Source organism: Panthera leo, chromosome F2, assembly GCF_018350215.1.
Source record: "Panthera leo isolate Ple1 chromosome F2, P.leo_Ple1_pat1.1, whole genome shotgun sequence".
Lineage (NCBI taxonomy): Eukaryota > Metazoa > Chordata > Mammalia > Carnivora > Felidae > Panthera > Panthera leo.
The window spans coordinates 49,009,645-49,019,981 of NC_056695.1; the positions used below are offsets into that span (position 1 = coordinate 49,009,645).

General features: G+C 43.7%; 1 long non-coding RNA gene across 1 annotated transcript; it reads left to right on the forward strand.

Annotated features, from left to right (window-relative positions):
- Positions 1 to 5,248: 5,248 nt before the first annotated feature.
- On the forward strand, positions 5,249 to 6,764 carry LOC122210468. Its single transcript, XR_006198075.1, has 2 exons — positions 5,249 to 6,171; positions 6,641 to 6,764. It is a non-coding gene; the product is annotated as an uncharacterized LOC122210468 (long non-coding RNA).
- Positions 6,765 to 10,337: the final 3,573 nt, after the last annotated feature.

Here is a 10,337-nt window from a genome sequence, read left to right on the forward strand (position 1 = left end):
GCTCTGTCTCTCTCTGTCTCAAAAATAAATAAAAACATTAAAAAAAAAAAAAAAAAAAGAAAATGCGGATATACTTTCACTTTGACCTATTATTATAGATATACTCTATGTTTGAATTTACATTCAAGACCAGACATCTCTTTGGTTACCTTTAATATTACTTTGGATAATTAGTGCAATGATTCTTCCTATGATTACACATAACATGGGGAAGAATTATGTCAGAACTTTTTTCAGTTCAATTAATTTTCTGTGTTTTATTTGTATTTGGCTTTTTGAGACCTTAAAGATGATCAGCTTGAATTTATATAACTTTTTAAATAATAATTACAGTTTATGGTCAAGATAATGAAACATCCTTTATCTCAGCATTATAACTTTGATCCACTTCTGCTAAATGATTTCTCTTCAATCTTACTAAATCATAAATAGTTCTTTGTGCCATATGTTGTTTTTTTAAAAATTGTAGTTTAATAAACTCTATTATGAATATATATCACCTCAATTTTAGGAAATTTTAAGTAGAGATTTATTTTAAATACACAAAAATAGGGACACTTGCGTGGCTCATTTGGTTGAGTGTCTGGCTCTTGATTTTGGTCTAGGTCATGATCTCACAGTCGTGAGAGCAAGCCCCATGTCTGGCTCCATGCTGAGCATGGAGCCTGCTTGGGATTCTTTCTCTGTCCCTCTGCCTCCCCCTCCTCATGCTCGCTCTTTCTCGCTCTCTAAAATAAGAAAAAAATTTAAAAAATAAAAACACAAAAATATACGTTCAAGAATGCATATATATGGGGGGGCCTGGGTGGCTTAGCCGGTTAAGTGTACGACTGTTGGTTTTGGCTCAGGTTCTGATCTCACAGTTGGTGACTTTGAACCCCACGTTGGGCTCTGTGCTGACAGCACAGAGCCTGCTGGGGATTCTTTCTCTCTCCCTCTCTCTCTGCCCTTCTCCTGCTCCTGCTCTCTCTGCCTCTCAAAACAAACTTAAAAAAAAAAAAAAAAAAAGAATGCATACATTTGTAGTAAAAATGTAAACGCACGGGGATGGTAAAGATCAATATCCGAGCGTGGGAGGAGGACACAGTCAGGGTGAGATACACAGGGGACTTCAGCCCTTTTACTGAGGTCATCTCTTAAGTTGTGTGCTCATTCTATTTTTTAATGCTTTCTTGGATATCTTGAATATTTTACTATATTTTTCTTAAAGCTGAGAAGAGATCAACTATCTACCTTTTAATCCGTATGATCTGTTGTAGGCCTTAATGACTTGATTTTCAGATGAACCAAGTTATCTTGTGCACCTACACTGCTATTAGTTCAGGTGTTAGTTTCAAAGAAATATGCAAATACTGATCCAAAAACACGAGCCGTGGTTAGTTTGAAGTAGTTCAAGAAGCAGATGCCTAAATGGAATGAAATGTGCAAGAGATTTATGGGCGGGGACTGTCTGTAAAGGATAAAAAGGAGGGAGCAGTACACAGGGAGAGCCTTGTGTCTGGACTGTAGGCTTGACACCTGTGACAGAGGAGGAGGAAGAAAGGAGGCCTGGGTGGGAGGAGCCTCAGGCTGCCGAATGGTTCTAAGAAAGGTCGCACCAGGCTGAATGGGTGGTCCTGGAACCAAAGTTGCTTGTCAGAGGAGTCCTGTATTCAAGAATGGGCCAGCACTAGTACCCTCACTGTGCTCAGTCAGTGGCAGGGAGCGGCCGTGGGGAAGCATGACCTTAACAGCAAATGCAGTGGTGGCAGCCATACTTCCTGCAGCCGGCTCTTGAAGGAGTTGTGAGCAGAGCATTTCTATTGCTGCACCTCTTGTGCCACACAGACCCAGTTCTTACAGGTTTGGGGAGGAACTCCTCTGTGATTTCCATGCACCTCTTTTAGAAGAAGGAGTCTGGTTGAATGGTGAGTAACCCCTGCCTCTGAAGAGCCATGACTAGTATTCATCTTCTCCGTCTTCTGTCATCCGTTTTAAAATGTCCTCATTCACAGCGATATCACCTTGGCAAGTTTTGGTGGCTAATCTAATAGTGTGACGTAAACCTTTATTCCTGAGGAGCCTGAACCTTTGGTAATCGTATCCTTCTCAGACTGGGGTTGCTGCACATATCCATTAACAGCTGCTGTGAATCAAGGGAATACCAGCAGGCACCAAAGGGGTTGCCTGCGTTCCGCATATATTTCTTCTCTCTCCCCCCAGCTGCCTCTGGTCAAAGTCAATTATTTCTTCCAGCAGGCTGACCACTCTTCTAGCCTGCTGGATGGAAGTCCAAAATACTTTGATGATAGTCATAACTTAAGAGTTCAGTGGGAGTTTTGCTGTGTTCCGTAGCAAGAGTGTGTACCCCTTTGATAAGCAGTTCTTCTAACCCTGCAGAGCCAGAGTTTTAGGAATGGTAAGCACTAGGTCACCAGGAATGATGGAGCTGTTCCTTTTCTCCCTTGGTCCTCAGATACATGTAAAGGTTTGTGATTTGATGGGTTTACTGCGTTCAGAAGGTGGTACTACAACTATATTGTATCTGAGCTGGTGCTTACATTATGTCATTAGTAGGCCATTCCACTGATCTATGAGATTGCATTTAAAAAAAATTTTTTTTAATGTTTATTTATTTTTGAGAGAGAGCACGGGACAGGGAGGGTCAGAGAGAGAGGGAGACAGAATCCGAAGCAGGCTCCAGGCTGAGCTGTCAGCACAGAGCCTGATGCGGGGCTTGAACTCACAAACTGAGATCATGACCTTAGCCGAAGTCAGACACTCAACTGACTGAGCCACCCAGGCGCCCCGAGATTGCGTATTTCTCTACTGTGTGTGTTACTTGACCAGTGGGGTCCTTTGGTTGGGCCCAGTCTTTTACCTGCTTTGCTTTGAAGTAGATTTCCTGGATGAATACCGTGTGAGTGGGACTCATGCCTGTGAATTAGGCATTCTGTTAATGCTCAGATTGTGGTGCTGACTGACGCTTTATGACTGATATCTGGGGATGCCGGCATAGGTGTCTCTGTGAAGTTGACTTGGTGGCCCTTCTAGGATCAAAGGGATCCACTGTAGTCTTGGTAGTCTTGTTGACACCCAATGGTTGTTTGTTATTCTCAAGGAATAAATAGTGCCATATCAGCACAATACTGGTCTCTGGCACAGTTTGGACAGTCGGAGACACAATAGCTAGATCAGCTTTGGTGAGTGGGAATTCATCTGTTGCGCTCATTCAGAGCCTCTATCTCTGCCACAAGTCATTCCATCCATATGCCCCTTGTGCCTCTTCCAGGCTGGCTAATACCAACTAACAGTTATTTTGTCTACTTGGTGGTTCAGAGCCTCTTCCATTGTGGATTTTTTTGATGGGCATTAATGGGTTATACAAAATATCTACTTTTGACTCCCTCTTGTTCATCCATATATACCTCTACTCCAGACCTCCTTATCAGATCTCCTGGCCCTCTTCCTTCCACACCCTGACCAGTCATTGACCACTGCCCAGGAATCTCACCTAAGGCCACTTCTGCATAAAATGATAACCAGGTACATTGCTTATAGATCTACCCATTGGGAAGGTCTTCCCACTGTTTTTCAAGGCCATCCCTTCATGTGCCTTTAGCGTAGCCATGGTCCATTTGTGCCTTGTGCCCACATACTGAGCCAAGCCAACCTATCAGTTAACTCGGTCATTATCCACCTCCTTCAGCTGGTTTAACCCCCATGGCTGTCGGTACGAATGCGGGGAATGACCCTGATGCGACTGTGGCGGTGATGCGGATGGAGGTCTATGCTACCTGCTCATATGGCTTCCTTGTGCCCTGTGGTCCTGCTTGGTCCTCTCAGATGTAGCATTCTAGTCTTTTGATGGACTGCCTCTGACTTCATATAATTTTATGTTTTGGTGGTTCTGACTAAATTCAGCTCAAAAATGGGCAGTTGTGAACAAATGGTGTATTTGGTGTTCATCGTCAAGCATCCTGTGTCTATCAGAGCTCAATAAACGTGCCAGGAGCTACTTCCCAAAATGCATAATTTTGCACTGCAGATAGCATGGCCTTGCTCTGGAATCCTAAGGTCTTCTGATTCTCCCACTGGGGCTTACCATAAACTTCACACTACATCTTTTTACACCAGTGATGCTTCCGATCCTGTACTTCAGGGCTGCCTGTACCATAGCCTAGACCTGTAGCCTTCTGTATTACCCAGCAGATGAGCCAAAGCAGTAAGTATTCCTAGGTGTGAAATGTGTTGCCTGCAGAACTCAGATGTATCTACTAGGCACAGTGCTTCCTTTCAATGCAGCAGTTACATTTTGGAAGAGAAACTGTGGCACGCCCCTGATCACTGGACCCCTAAAAGGTCACTAACGCGGCAGGTGCTGAACCTTGATAGGATTAATTTCTCATCCTTCTGACGACATGTACCTTACCAACACTTCTAGCATGTCAGCCATCTCCTGCTTGTCCTGTCCGGTCAGCAGGAAGTCATCAATGCAATGTATAAATGCTCTGTGGGATGTCCAGTCAGCCTCGATCTTGTTGGACCATGAGAGAGCACAGGACAGTTAAAAACCCTAGGACAAAATTAAGTGAATATTGCTTATTCCATGTGAGTGTGAACTTTGATCATTTTTTCTAACTGGAATAGAAAACACATTTGCCAAATTGACAGCTGCATACCGTGTACCTGAGGCCTACCAACAAATTCCAATTGGGATCAGCACTATAATTTTTGACTGATTGCAGTGGTGCACATTACAGTGTTCCCCACATCCCATCTGGTTTGTGCAGAGGTCAGACTGGCAAATTAAATGGAGATATGACGAGACCATACTAGCTCCTTGCCTGTCCACCCACCCCCAGTGTAAATAAATACTGCTTTCGATATACTGTCTTTGTTGGGGGGGATGAGGTGGCATTTAAGGCTCTTTTTACTTGTTTTTCTTTTCACAGCTCTTATCCTATGGTCAAGGACCCAATAGGGTAGTTATTCCATCTACAGGTATATCATTTTTTTAACGTTTTTTTGAGGTAGGCAGAGATAGTGCAAGTTGGGGAGGGGCAGGAAGAGAAGGAGACAGAGAATCCCAAGCAGGCTCCATGCTGTCAGTGCAGAGCCGGACACAGGGCTCAAACTCACGAACTGCAAGACCATGACCTGAGCCAAAGTCAGATACTTAACTGACCGAGCCACACATTCCCCCCCCCCCCCCCCCCGCCGACTATATCATTTCTAATTATACACTGGTGAACTGAGGAAATGACAACTGGGTAAGTCCGTGGACTCCGTAGACCTACTATAAGTTAGACTTTTCCATTTATAAGATTCCCCAGAACTTGTCATTCTAACAGGGTGATGATGACCCTCAGGTCTTTGAGAACAAAATGTTAGACCCTGGCTCCAATCATCCTTGCCATATCGTGGTATTCCCCTTTCTCCAGTGCACAGTTACAATAAGTAAATGACTGTAGGTCCTTTTGAGAAACCATTATAGCATATACTTGTGGTTTTGCAAGGTCCCTCCCCTTAGGGACCCAGCTACCTCTTCGGATCAGCGGTTCCAGCTCGAGTCTGGTAACTGAGCAAGAGATTGGACCTTTTTTTGTGTGATGACACTCAGTCTCCTCCATTCTTGCCTTCTTCTGGCTGTAGATGTCAAAGAGTACCATTAATGAATATCCGTCTGTTTGCCTCAAGGACACCATACTTTAATGATTTCCCAACCTCCCTGCAGATTAAGGCTATTTGGCTGCCCCTCTACCCTTGCTGGTCATTACTGCCTCCTAGCTTTTAATGGTTAAGCACCACCACTTGACCTCTCATACTGGTGTGTTTGGGGCGCAAGGACATGATCGTGATGGATTTTAATGAGCTCACTGCCCTGAGGACTCTTCCTACCATCAGCTCTGGGCTGCAGAGGAGAACCAGCACTGAACTATTTGGTGATGTTAGTGTTCCTCTCACCAGCACATTCCTGGGGACTTTGTGTGTCCACACCTGGTGTGTCTTTTAGGCTTTCCCATGAACATAATCCGGTCGTCTCTGGCCTTACATAATATATCCATCCATCATGCCAACTTCCCTCAGCTCTTTATTTCTTCCTCCACAGGCTACCAGGGCAGCACAGTGTTTCCACTTGGCTCAACATTGGCCAGCACTTTCTCCAGGCTTCTAGGAGCCATCCTAACAGTGAGTGTCCCCCTTTCCCTAGGGTCCTTGCCAAGGTGCTAAATCCCATGGCAAAAGGAATGATTCATCCTCTTTCAGTATTAAACTCCCGCCCCCTTGAAATTCAATCCCAGCAGTACTCCCTTGGCTCCCGCCAGTAGATGCTAGTTCTTGCAGCTCCTTTGGTGTGTAATCTATTTCTTTTCTTGTCAGGCTCAACATATCCCTAACCAAGAAGTGCTGGAATTTATCTCCAGTTATTGGCCTAGCAGTCCAGAGTGTAGACAGGGAGTGCTCCGTACCGTTGCCTTGCGGGGAAGATGCCTCTGTGGTATCATCCCGTACAGGAGAAGTGCTAGCTGTTACAGAGAAGGGCTGGACCACCTCTCCAAGCTCTAGGGGTTCAGGGAGGTTTGCATCACCCAAATCATCGGAATATCCCTGGAGTTCTCCCACCTCATGTTTCAGTGTTCTGTGTTTTCCCTACCAGAGCCCTTTCTTTAGCAAAACAGACCTTCATTGGCTGAGGATTTAAATGTCTCAGGAGCTCTGCGACTCCCACTGTCAAGTCCTATGTCTGCTCCCCAGCTTTGTCCACACCTTCACTGCAGGAGGTAAGGGCTGCTTTGTAAACTAGCAGAGTCCAGACTCTGGTTCTCACATTTGGCCTTTAACTGATGGCCCTCAGTTTCTCATTATTCTTTGGCCGGGCACCAGTACCACTTTAATAAGTAGCAACTCTGTTGTCCTTGGAGATATTGTGCCCTCGTCACTTTCAAATGCTTGAATTATCGGGGTGCCTGGGTGGCTCAGTCAGTTGAGTGTCCAGCTCTTAATTTCGGCTCAGGTCATGATGTCACGGTTCGAGGGATCGAGCCCCAAGTTGGGCTCTGTTCTGTCAGCTGTCAGCTTGAAGCCTACTTGGGATTCTCTCTCTCTCTGTCTGCCCCTCCCTTGTTCATTCTCTCTCTCTCTCTGTCTCTCTCCCCCCCCCCCCCAAATAAATAAATAAACTTAAACAAAAATGCTGGTATCGTCATACCTGCAAGGGTAGTTCTTCCCATCTGGACGTTTTCCTAGGTCTTCACCCTGAAATCTTCAGCAGTTGGGCCACTCAGTTGGGCCATTTTATCAGCCAGGCAGTGAGTGAGCCTATCTCCAAACTCCATCTGACCTCTTATTTTCTAGCACCCCTCCTACTACCAGGTTCCGTTCAGGTTCTCTGACAAACAGATGCCAAGACAGGGTTAGACAAGCCAAAGATTTATTGGAAGGAAGTATCTGTGAAGGTTAGAAGGCAGGAGCAGAAGTACACAGGGAGAACCTTCTGTCTTGGGCTCTACGCTTGACACCTGTGACAGGAGAGCCCCCGGCGGGGGCAGTGCAGTTCTAAGAAAGCTTTAGCGGAGCCACTGGGGAGTCCTTGAGCCAAAGTTGCCTATTAAAGCATTCCTTAATCCCTCGGGAATGGGCCAAGACTAAGACCCGCTACGTGCTCAGTCTTGGCTGGGAACAGATGAGGAAAGCCTAGCCTTGAGGTGGATCTGGGGCTGCAGCTGGCTTCTTGGTCAACCACGTTCCCCACTGCTAGTCCTCTTGAAGGAGACCTGAGTGGCCCAGTTCCATGGCTGCCCCAGCTACCGGCTCTCATACCCATTGTCATTCTTATTTAGTGTCTGTTGATATTTCTGCAGGGGAAGTCTCAGATCATTTAATAAGTACACAGTAATTTTTTACTTACCTTGAACTTAATGTGAGTGAAAGTGCAATTCGTTGCAAAGTGCTATTTAAATATTGGTCTTAAGTGATATGAACTGTCACGGAATTGGAAGTGACCATGGCAGAGAAAGAAGCCAAGCTCAACATTTAGCACTTGATGCATAGTGGGTGCTCATTAAATGTTTGTTGACATGAAATAAGAACCAGACTTGGGGTCTTGGTAGAACGTTTGCTGATGATTTTAGTTACATATTTTCATAACTTAACACTTTTCTCCTAATTCCTTTGTCTTCCATATGCCTGAGAATGCAGAATGTCTCTATTTACAAGTGCCTCTTTAAAACATATTTTGTCCTGAAATATTAAAAAGTGTATTGTTCATGTGCATGAACAAAAACATGTAACTCAATTTTTGATGGTGTTGACATCAAAAAATTTATTTGATAAAATAAAAAATTGATTAAATTCATGCCATGGCACTTTATGACATAACTGCTTAAGTTCACCTTTATGAAAATATGCAAGCTATTTTTGTCATTCATACCACACCTCAGTTTGAATCAGTTAATTGAAATAATTGATTCAAATCATGAATTTATGTGCATACACAGAAATACAGTCAAATATTTAAAGTTAGGGCAAATAGATAATATAAAATCCCTTTCTGATTTTATTGTTTCATTGAAAAGTAATCAGTATAACCAAGCAGGTCCCAACCATGATTCTTAAGGCATGGGGAAAGGGGACAGTGGGTGGCCCAATCAGTTAAGGGTTCAACTCTTGTTTTCTGCTCAGTTCATGATCTTGCAGTTTGTGAGTTTGAGCCCTGGATCTTGGGATTCTCTCTCTTCCCCTCTCTCTGCCCCTCCCCTGCTCACACCCGCTCACCCTCTGTCTCAAAATAAATAAATAAACTAAAAAAAAAAAGTTTCAAAAAAAGGAATGGGGATGAGTGCACATATATCAAATCATGCTATTAAGAAACAAAGCCTCAGTTTTTCCTGTTGCTTGATTTCTTTTTAACTGTGATATGTTTCTTCTTCAATTTTATAAAACACAAAAAGAACACAGATTTTTCTACTTATTGAAGGGGATAGACAAGAGTTTTCAGTGGTGAAAAAGATACCATTTCATGGTTCTGGCCTATCCACAAACCATCTGACCACTTTTGAAAGTTTAGATATTCAGGGGCTCCTGGGTGGCTCAGTCGGTTAAGCGTCCGACTTCGGCTCAGGTCATGATCTCACGGCCCGTGAGTTCGAGCCCCGTGTCAGGCTCTGTGCTGACAGCTCAGAGCCTGGAGCCCGTTTCGGATTCTGTGTCTCCCTCTCTCTCTGCCCCTCCCCCATTCATGCTCTGTCTCTCTCTGTCTCAAAAATAAATAAACGTTAAAAAAAAATTTAAAAAAAAAAGAAAGTTTAGATATTCACCCTTATCTTTTTCCATTTTTACTTGGAGGGAATACAGAGGGGAGTGATGGAAGGTGAAAGATCACAGAGCTCATTATCACTTATGACCACTGAGTTATCAACTCAGATAAAGATGTTGATGAAATGAATGTATAGGTTAAAATTTTTTTGACATATAATTGACATGTAACAGTTTCAGATGTACAACATATGGTTCAATATTTGTGTATTCTGTGAAATGATCATCATACATAATTACAGTCTTTTTTCTTGTAATGAGAAGTTTTAAGATCTAGTCTTTTAGCAGCTTTAAAACACACAGCACAGAATTATTAACTATAGTAACCATGTTGTACATTACATCCCCAGGACTTATTACTTTATAACTGAAAGTTTCTACCTTTTGACCTCCTTCACCCATATCGCTTACCTGCCACTCCCCCCAACCCTGCCTCTGGCAACCAACAATCTGTTGTCTGTGTCTATGAGTTTAGTTTTTTGCTTGTTTTTGTTTTATTTTTTTATTATTTTTTTTAAATGTTTATTTATTTTTGAGAGAGCGAGAGAGTGTGAGCAGGGAAGGGGCAGAGACAGAATCCAAAGCAGGCTCCAGGCTCCGATCTGTCAGCACAGAGCCCGACATGGGGCTCGAACCCACAAACTGTGAGATCATGACCCGAACCGAAGTCGGGTGCTTAACCGACTGAGGTACCCAGGCACCCCTGTTTTTGTTTTATTTTAGATTCTACATATAAGTGAGATCATATGATATTTGTCTTTTTCTGTCTGACTTATTTCACTTAGCATAATTCCCTGTAGTATAAGCCCTGATCTTTGGGTTTTGTTTTTTTAATGTTTATTTATTTATTTTGAGAGAGAGAAAGAGAGCATGCACATGAATGGAGGAAGAGCAGAGAGAGAGAGAATCCCAAGCAGTCTTCGGGCTGCATAGCCCAATGCTAGGCTGGAGCCCAGGAACCCTGAGATTATGACCTGAGCTGAAGTCAAGAGTCAGATGCTTAACTGACTGAGCCACCCAGGCGCCCCAAAGCCCTGACC